Genomic DNA, 9,470 nt, shown 5'->3' on the forward strand with positions numbered 1-9,470 from the left:
AAAATGAAGATTAAAACTATACTAATGTACCATTCTTTACCTATCAGATGGGCAAAAATACAAAAGATTAATAATACTGTTTGGCCAGGCAGTTGGGAAACAGGCATTTTTGTATGCTGTTAGTCAACATGCAAACTGGTGCAACCTCTAGAGAAGGTAATTTGACAATATTTATCAAAATTATAGAAGTACATATCCTTTAATCCAACTCTACTTCAAGGAATTTTTCTTAAAGCCATAGTTACTTACGGGTGAAAAGACCTATATATAAGGTTATTCACTGCAATATGGTTTGGAAGATTAGAAGCAAGACTGGAAACGACCTAGATGTCCATAACAAATGACTGTTAAAATAGATTATGAAACACCCACAAAAGGAAATGGTTTGCAGCCATAAAAAAAAGAGATAATTTGTTACTTGGGCTATGGAATAATCTCCAAGATATGTGTGTGAAAAAGCAAGATTCAGAACTATGTGTAGGATATGTCACTATATGTGTAAAGTAGGCTGTACAACCCAGGTGTTGGGGAGAATGACCCCCAACACTGGCTTGTATCTGCTTATCTGCATAAGGATGCAAAAGAAACTGGCAATATTTGTTGCCTCTGGGGATGGAAACAGAGGTGAAGCAATAATTTTCACAGTATTTTTATTACGTACCTTTATGTATTTTTCAAATTATGAACCAACTGATTATTTAAAATAAATATTAAAAAATACATATTTTTATAAATCTTTCACAGCACCTAACACTGCTTGATTCACAGTATGAACTCAGAAAATACCCAAATAATAATATTGCCTGTTTGCTTACTGTTTCTAAACTTACAAATTCATTTACATTAATTATGATATTAAGAAGTAAATGTAAACTGTTTTTATTAATGATCTAAACATTTCAGACTACATGTGAATGTGGATATGAAGTCATCTGTACTTAATTTCTGAGAAAATTGTCTCACAAAAGAAACACTTTGAACTTCAAGTATTAGAAAGAATTCCTCCCATTCTCATTCAACCTGAGGTAATTTTTTGACTGCCAACAAATGAATAGAATTCCCTGTAAGACTTTATTTAAAACTTTGATATGCTTAAGAAACACAATTCTTTTTTTAAATACTGGCAAAATTGATATTTTTAATTGTTATTTTTCCTCAAATTTTTCTTAACACTAGAATAATTTTTTGTTTGTTTCATTTTTTAATTAGAAAACCCAAATAAAGCACTAGCTATGAGGACTTGTTGTTTCTTTGGGAAATGAACTATATAATTGTCTAGCCTTAAAAAAATATGCTTGTTCCATCTGAGTAATGACATAAAGGCCTATTTTGAGGATTACATGACATACTATGATTTACATAATAATATGCAAAAAGAGGTTAGTGTTCCCTTTCCAACCCACCCTTGCCTTTAGAATATGTTTGTTTCCAAACAAAATGTAGGATCTTATCATTTTTCAGCCCCCAATGCAAGCATTATTCTTTATCACACAAATTACAGTTTATAGAAATCCTAAAAATTATACTGACACAATTTGAATAACATCAAAATTTTAATAAGTGCTCATGTCAGTCAATTATAATTCCAAAAGAAGGGCCTAGAGTATGTATCCTCTCAGAAGTCCCTGGTTTAGAACAAAAATACATTATCTTGGAAACAAATATAACAATTCTGCCCCCAAATTATTAATTAATCACAAATATGGCACAGGATTAAATTTTCCTCCTCATCAACAAAGCTTTGAAATCACAACAGAATCCATAGATGACCAGTTCTAACATGGTCCGGTAGCACTGTGGTTGATGACAAGAGAAGTGATAGGGAAGGTGGTAAAATGAGAGCCCAGGCTGCACTTTAAAAGGAGCAAAGAGTACTTCCTCCCAGCCCTTGTTTCAGACCTTCTAGACAAATCACAAATTTGGATTTGCATGTGAAACCTTGTGATTTTTAAATATGATAATTATTCAAAGTTTATGTACAGTCACATTGTAAACTTTCCTTTACAGGACCACCTCCCCACCCAACCCCGCCGGATGTTCCACAAACATAGTGCCATGGGATGTTAGTGAGAAAATGATGGACCCAGGAGTCTAGGGAACCAAAGTCTGAATTCCTTCTCTGCCACTTAGCAACTGTGTGCCCTCAGGTGAGGTGCTCTCCACCCCAGTCTCCTTATTTGCAAAATGAGGATTATATCTATGGCTTTTGTAGGAGTTGTAAATAAAAAATATAAATGCCTATGCATTTAAAAATAATAGAAATTGTGTTCATGAATACTTTAATAAACCAAGTAATAGTGTCATGGGGGAAATTTCCACTTGATCTTCAAATCTGGATTTAGTGAAAAAATAATGCCATTCATTACAGTTATAAATTACTATGAATGTGATTTACAGAAATCTATGTCAGCAAACCAAGTAGTTTGCAGTCACTGTCAAACATAGACATAGTAGTCTCTGATTGCTTCCAACTATGAACTGTCACCATCATTTATTCATCTTGCTTATCTAAGAGAGTCACTTGTTTTACACGTATATAAATACCTACTTTTACTGAGTGATGAAGATGAGAGTATGGTGAGAATAAAGGCAAAGATGAATAATGCAAGAGGAATTTTGGTTCAGAGTTTGAGGTTGGGTGTCAGGTGAAACAGTATCTCAAACCTAGCTTTATCATTTTCTCACTGTTAAGATTTAGAAGAGTCAATACTTCTCTCTAAGCCTTAGTTTTTTCATCTGAAAAATTTTGGATAGTCTGCTCTATAGAATATTCCTCCTACATAGTAAGAACTCTACAGTGTTAACTGTTACTTTCCTTATTCATACTACTATATTCACATAAGATAGAAATATTTTAAGCAATAGAGCCATCCTTCCATAAAATGATTGAAAAATAATATATACATATATTAAGAGACATTTAAATTTTGAAAATCAAGATGACATACGAAAAAGGTGACCATACATATCAATGCCAAATTAAGACTCATTCAATTGTTTAAGTTCTGATAAGGGATTTATCAACACTGAGTATATTATATATGTGATTAAATGAATCACATTTAATAAAAAGATAATACCCTTCCTAAGTATTTGAAATAAAAAACTAATACTAATGATTTCTTACATTTGAAGAGTAACATATTCAAATTGCTCACACATATATTACCTCATTTGATCTTCAAATAAACTGTGATATAAATAGAGTATGTTCAAGAATAAAGAACCAATGTTGAGAAAGATTATATTACTTGACCAATGGCACTTGAAAAGGAAATGATGAAGCTGAGGCCAAATGCATGTTTGCTCACGTCTAATTTAATTTTCAGAATACTATACCACATTTAATAATTTAGCATTTCCCCTTTTGCATTAAAACCAAATTGTGATTTTTTTTTATTCCAGATTTATCAGCATTAACTCTTGTTGGCAATGGCTTAAATGACCTTAACTAGTCCTTAAATCACTGTTCCCAGGTACAGAAATATAGGCATTGTCTGAAGAATCATTGTCCTCTTTATGATTATAATAAGTACTGAATTCTCCAGCCTCACTATGTTTAATGTTTAACCATTAGAGGTACCAATAGGGAGGAGGAATAGGAACCCCACTCTAATGGGCCACTCTTCCTATCTCCAGACTCCAGATGATATCTTGCATTGGTAACCATTTGGTTTAGTATATCAATCATTTGTTAAATTATAATAATCAGGAGACTAATGATACTCCAAGGTTCTTTTAAAACAATTAGTTTAAAAACTATGATTAAACTAATCCAGATAAATATTTTAATTTTGTACAATAATTTTAATTTTAATTTTTGTACAACTCACATATGGAATTAAATTAATATGGAATGATTTTCCTTTAGAAAACCCAATGAGGTGCCAAAAAAGAGGTCATTTACATTAGTTGTTATAGCACAGTTTGGTCAAATTTGTAATTATATATAGTCAAAATTGGTAATTTGTTAATTTCAATAATATTATTTTAATAAAAAAGGTTAACAGATATACCTTTAAATTATTTGCCAAAAAAAGTGATAAAGGGATCATAGTACTGCCATGTAAGTAGCTCATATTAAATCAAAGATAAAAATACTAACATTCCTAAGAAACAGATTCCTTATCTAAGTGAAAGGCTATACTGGGTTCTTAGCCCCAGGCCAGTGACGTGCTAGTAAATGTTTAACACCAGCTCTCTAGGGGGAAAAAAATCTCTCTGATTTTTAGCATCTGCCAACTTTCATAGAATAAACACTCTCACTAGAGTTGATTTCAAGCTACTAACATGAAGTCACTCAAGGCAGAGTTAGAGTGGTGAACAACGGGTTCTCACAAGCTAGACAGGCCAGGTCCAGCCTACCACTGCCCAAACTCCAGAACTAATCCAAATCTCCAGAGCTTAGAACCATGTATTTTAGAAAAGCTTCCTCGGTGATTTTGCTACAGTCCGTCTATAGACCCATGTTTAGGAACCATGGACTACCTTATCATATAACTATAGGAATTTCTGAGACTAAGAATGAGAAAATATTTGTACGGTTTCTCCTGTGTAGCACAAAGCCAGGTGGAAGTGACATTGGCATCACCATCACCTAGGAAAATTCTGAATTGTGGTAATATATCACTTTTAAATTAAAGCAAACTGTAAGGCATCCCTTTGGTGTATAGCCACTTGTGAGCCCAGATAACTGACAAGCCTTTTGATACCTTCCTGAGCCAAAAAGAAAGTGCCTCCCTCTGATAAAAGTTACTGAAATCCTCATCGTTTCTCAAAGAAGTTATCTAGTCCAGTCCTCTGCTTTCAAGAGAGGATGACAACTTGGTGGTATTTCAGCTCCTATTGCCCACATTCATGAATTACTTATGAGCAATTTTAATGTTTGGTGTCAAATTATTCAATTGAAGCCAACAAATGCAGGCATTCCTCTTGGTAGACATGCCAATTTCATATGAATTTATAACTTTTAATCTCTGGGCTTGCATCAATCTTCAAGAGACAGAAAATAAGATGGATTAGTATTGATAATTAGTCTTTGTCTGGGTCACCCAGAAAGCCTTAAAAAAAAAAGGCTTGCAGGCAGGTAGTTTATTTAGGAATTGATCTCAGGGAATAGCAGTGGGGGATGGAGGAATCTGTGGGGGAAAAGGCAAAGTCATTACAAAGGTGTGTTATCTAGTTGGAAACCTCTATGGGCAATAATTACTCAGTTCAATGACAGATTATGAGAAGCTTTATGCACATGCATTTCAGAATTTCCCAGCTGGCACTGAAAGGAAGAGACATTTATCTATCTGGTATATTCTTTATTAGCCAAGAATGGCCCCATGGACATTAACTCCTTTGCCCCCATTCTTTTGGTTAATCATGCATGAGAGACCAGCAGTTCTAAGATAGTCAGAGAAACACAACATGGGAAAAAAGAAGGAACTGGCCCAGAATGAGGCACCTTCAGGCTATACCTATATAAATCTGGTCAAAGTTTGTGTGGACCTGGCCAGTACAACAGTGACTGGAGGAAGAAATGGAGCGAAGATGATATAAAGTCATATATGAGAGAAGTCCAGTTCACTAGGTAATAATCAAGCAGTTCTACCTACTTTGTAACTGTTGCTTGGTTCCATGATCTTATTCTTTGGACTTAGAGACCTACAAATACTACCAAACCCCAAATCAATCCACAGACTTCTTTACACTGGCAAGAGGTCAGTGGGAGAAAAGACAATCTTGCTCATAAAGGAACAGATTCATTTATGTATTTTAAAAGATTGTAAATGTTAAAATGACCATACTACCCAAGGCAATCTACAGATTCAATCAAAACACCAATGGCATTTTTCACAGAACTAGAACAAATAATTTCAAAATTTGTATGGAAACACAAAAGACCTGGATATCCAAAGCAATCTTGAGAAGGAAGAATAGAGCTGGAGGAATCATGCTCCCTGACTTCAGACTATACTATAAAGCTCCAGTAATCAAAACAGTGTGGTTCTGGCACAAAAATAGACATAGAGAGCAATGGAACAGGATAGCCCAGAAATAAATGTATGCACTTATGGTTAATTAATCTACTACAAAGGAGGCAAGAATATACAGTGGGGAAAAGACAGTCTCTTCAATAAGTGGTACTGGGAAAACTGGGCAGCTACATGTAAAAGAATGAAATTAGAACATTCTCTAACACCATATACAAAAATAGACTCAAAATTGATTAAAAGTCTAAATGGGGTAAGACCCCAATATTGTAAAACTCCTAGAGGAAAACATAGGCAGAACACTCTTTGACATGAATCACAGCAATATTTTTTTTGGACCTGTCTCCTAAAGTAAAGGAAATAAAAGCAAAAATAAATGAATGGGAACTAATTAAACTCAAAAGCTTCTGCACAGCAAAGGAAAACATCAACAAAATGAAAAGACAACCTACTGAATGGGAGAACATATTTGGAAATGATATGACTGATCATTTTATATATCCAACATATATAAACAGCTCATACAACTCAACATCAAAAAAAAAAAAAAAAACAACAACAGCTTGGTTAAAAAATGGGCAGAAAAATTGAATAGACATTTTTCCAAAGAGGAAATGTAGATGGCCAATGGGCATATGAAAAGATGCTCAACACTTCTAATCATCAGGGAAATGAAAATCAAAATCATAATGAGATATCACCTCAAACCTGTCAGAATAGCTATCATCAAAAAGAACACAAATAACAAATGTTGGTGAGGAAGTGGAGAAGAGGAAACCCTTGTACACTGTTGATGGGAATGTAAATTGGTGCAGCTACTGCGGAAAACAGTGTGAAGCTTTCTCAAACTCCACAATGTAGGACGCTGAGAGAGGGAACAGAAAAGCCCTAGAATTGACCACATATTTCCATCCAGTAGCAGACAAGCTAATGCCACTGGAGAAATTTAAAGGGGCAGAAAGACAAAAGTAAAGACCCTTTCAGATTATATCCCATGACTGTATTAATTATAAAGATTAGGCACTACACAGCTTGTTTAAAACAACTGCCATCATAAAATATGTTTTTATATAAAAATTGTCAAGAGATTATTTACTTACATGTTTGTTGACAATATCAAATTTGGGTGGTTTACCCACTAAGCAACTCTAATTCACATTTAAATTTCATAACAATTAGGTTAGTATGAAAATTTCAGGACTGTCTAGTGCCATTTGCCTTAGGAAAGAACTCAGATAACATTTATGCACACTAAATTTTGAGGACACTGGTCATTAACAGCAGTTCTTAACAGCACAGTGCTCGCGCAGAAGTCCTTCCCCTGCAACTCCTTCATAAAAGAGAAGAAACGTTAGGAGGTAAAAAAGAAGAGCCTTACATACAGCGCAAGCAGCAGAGCAGAGTGGTTAGGGGACTGGAATCTGAGGTTAGATTGCTTGGTTTAAACAGCAGTAACCTTGGGCAAGCCATTTAATCTCTCTAAGCCTCATTTTCTCATCTTAAAAATGAGGATAATAATTTCTACTTCATATGGCTGCTGTGAGGATGAAATGAGATAATGTATATGAAGCACTTAGCACAGTGCCTGCCATATAGCATGTTTTTAACAAATATTACTATTATCATTACCACATTAGTCCTCTAGAGAACACTGTAATACATAACACACAATGGGCTAGAAAAATAAAGAGAAATTTCTAAAGTGCTATACAAATGTAAAGTGCCATTGTTGATCTTACTTTTATTCTCTCTCTCTCAAAAGCAAATAAAATAAGAAGTTTGGTGTGGTAGAAAAAGGATATTGCGAATTTGCACTCAACCTCTCAGCACCTCAGTTTCCCCATTTAGAGAATGGCAATCATATTGCAATGCTTAGGTCTCAGCGATGTTGGAAGATTAGAAGAGACAGCATATCGTGAAGAGCCCAGCAGTGAGTACAGACACAATCATGGACATTGAGGGAAAGTAGCTTTGAAGCATCTTCCCTATGCTAAGAAGCTCTTCTTGCATTGCAACAGAAAAACTGCAGGATCTTCACATCTGGGCTTCGAGAAAAGTAAGAGAGATGCTCTTTCTTTGGAAAAGTGACTGTTTTTTAATTGGGATATAGTTGATTTACAATGTTGTGTTAGTTTCTGCAGCACAGTGAAGTGAATCAGCCATATGTATACATATACCTCCTCTTTTTTGGATTTCTGTCTTGTTTAGGTCACCACAGAGCACTAAGTAGAGTTCTTTTTTTTAATTGACAGGTGACTTCTTAGGACACAAGATGTGAGAAAACTGCAGTAAAAAGTCCTGCCTACTACCACCTTTAGTCAGATAGTTAAGGATATTTTTAAAGATCAACACATAGAGATCAAAAGAAATAAATGTAATTTTTTACAATGTACATTATGAAATTAAAATTCTGAGAATAACTTTTGACTGGCATCATTACCAAGTTTCCACTCGTGAATGTTCAAATATATATATATATGTCAATGTTCATCAAAAACAATGATTATAAGGCAATAAATGAAATATCACTATATAAAGAGCAATCTGTCTTTAAAATGCTAAGTATTCTGAAACCTGTAAATATCAAAATAATACATGTGATTGGTATCTAATATTATTTATAAAATATAGACTACACATGATAAGTTTAGTAAATTCCTTAGGAAAAAGCTATTTTCAGCACTTGCAAATCTTACACAATTTTGCAATGAATGGAGTATATTGTAACTTTATTTTACCTTCCCTCAGATGAATAAGGTTTGATTTAATCACCTTGTAGTCACAAGAACTGAAAAGAACAAAGGATGGAAAAAAGTACAGTGCAAGGCTATATTCCAGCATCACAAGTGGAGGCAGCAGGACCCCTCCACTGACTGTGTGATCTTGCCCAACTCACTCGATCTCTCCTCTTCTTTAAAAGAAGAGTAATAATCGAATGGGCTGTCAGGGTCAAACTGAATGTAAAGGAGCTGGGAGAACTGCTAAGTGCAATATATGAATAGATAAAGCCACTCAACCTCACTGTGACTGTTTCCTCATTTGCAAAAATGAGGTATGGGAGTTGTCACTAAAGACTTTTGAAGCATGTAAATTCTGTGATTCTAGGCTTAAATGGAAGGTAGCAAAAACTGAGAAAGGCCTCCTACTGTATCTCATTCCTAGATATAGACACCAACTCCCAAATCACACACCATTTTTGTGGACTCCTTTCTTCATAGACTGCCTGCTAGACACAGCATAGATTGTTTGGGTGACAGCACTACCTAAGGCAACACATCTTAAATACAGATAGGCCCTTCTTCTAAAAGAACTTTGAAAACTGTGAGCCTAATTGCAATTAAAAAGTCCATTGAAATTCACTGCAACTAGGAGACAGACTTTGAGTTTATTCCAGCATTAAAATAAACCACTTTGTAATAAAATATACCAGTATGGATTTTACGCTTTAAAAAAAATGGATCCTCAATGACTAGGGCTATGTGTAACATT

This window comes from Hippopotamus amphibius, chromosome 6 (assembly GCF_030028045.1).
Source record: "Hippopotamus amphibius kiboko isolate mHipAmp2 chromosome 6, mHipAmp2.hap2, whole genome shotgun sequence".
Lineage (NCBI taxonomy): Eukaryota > Metazoa > Chordata > Mammalia > Artiodactyla > Hippopotamidae > Hippopotamus > Hippopotamus amphibius.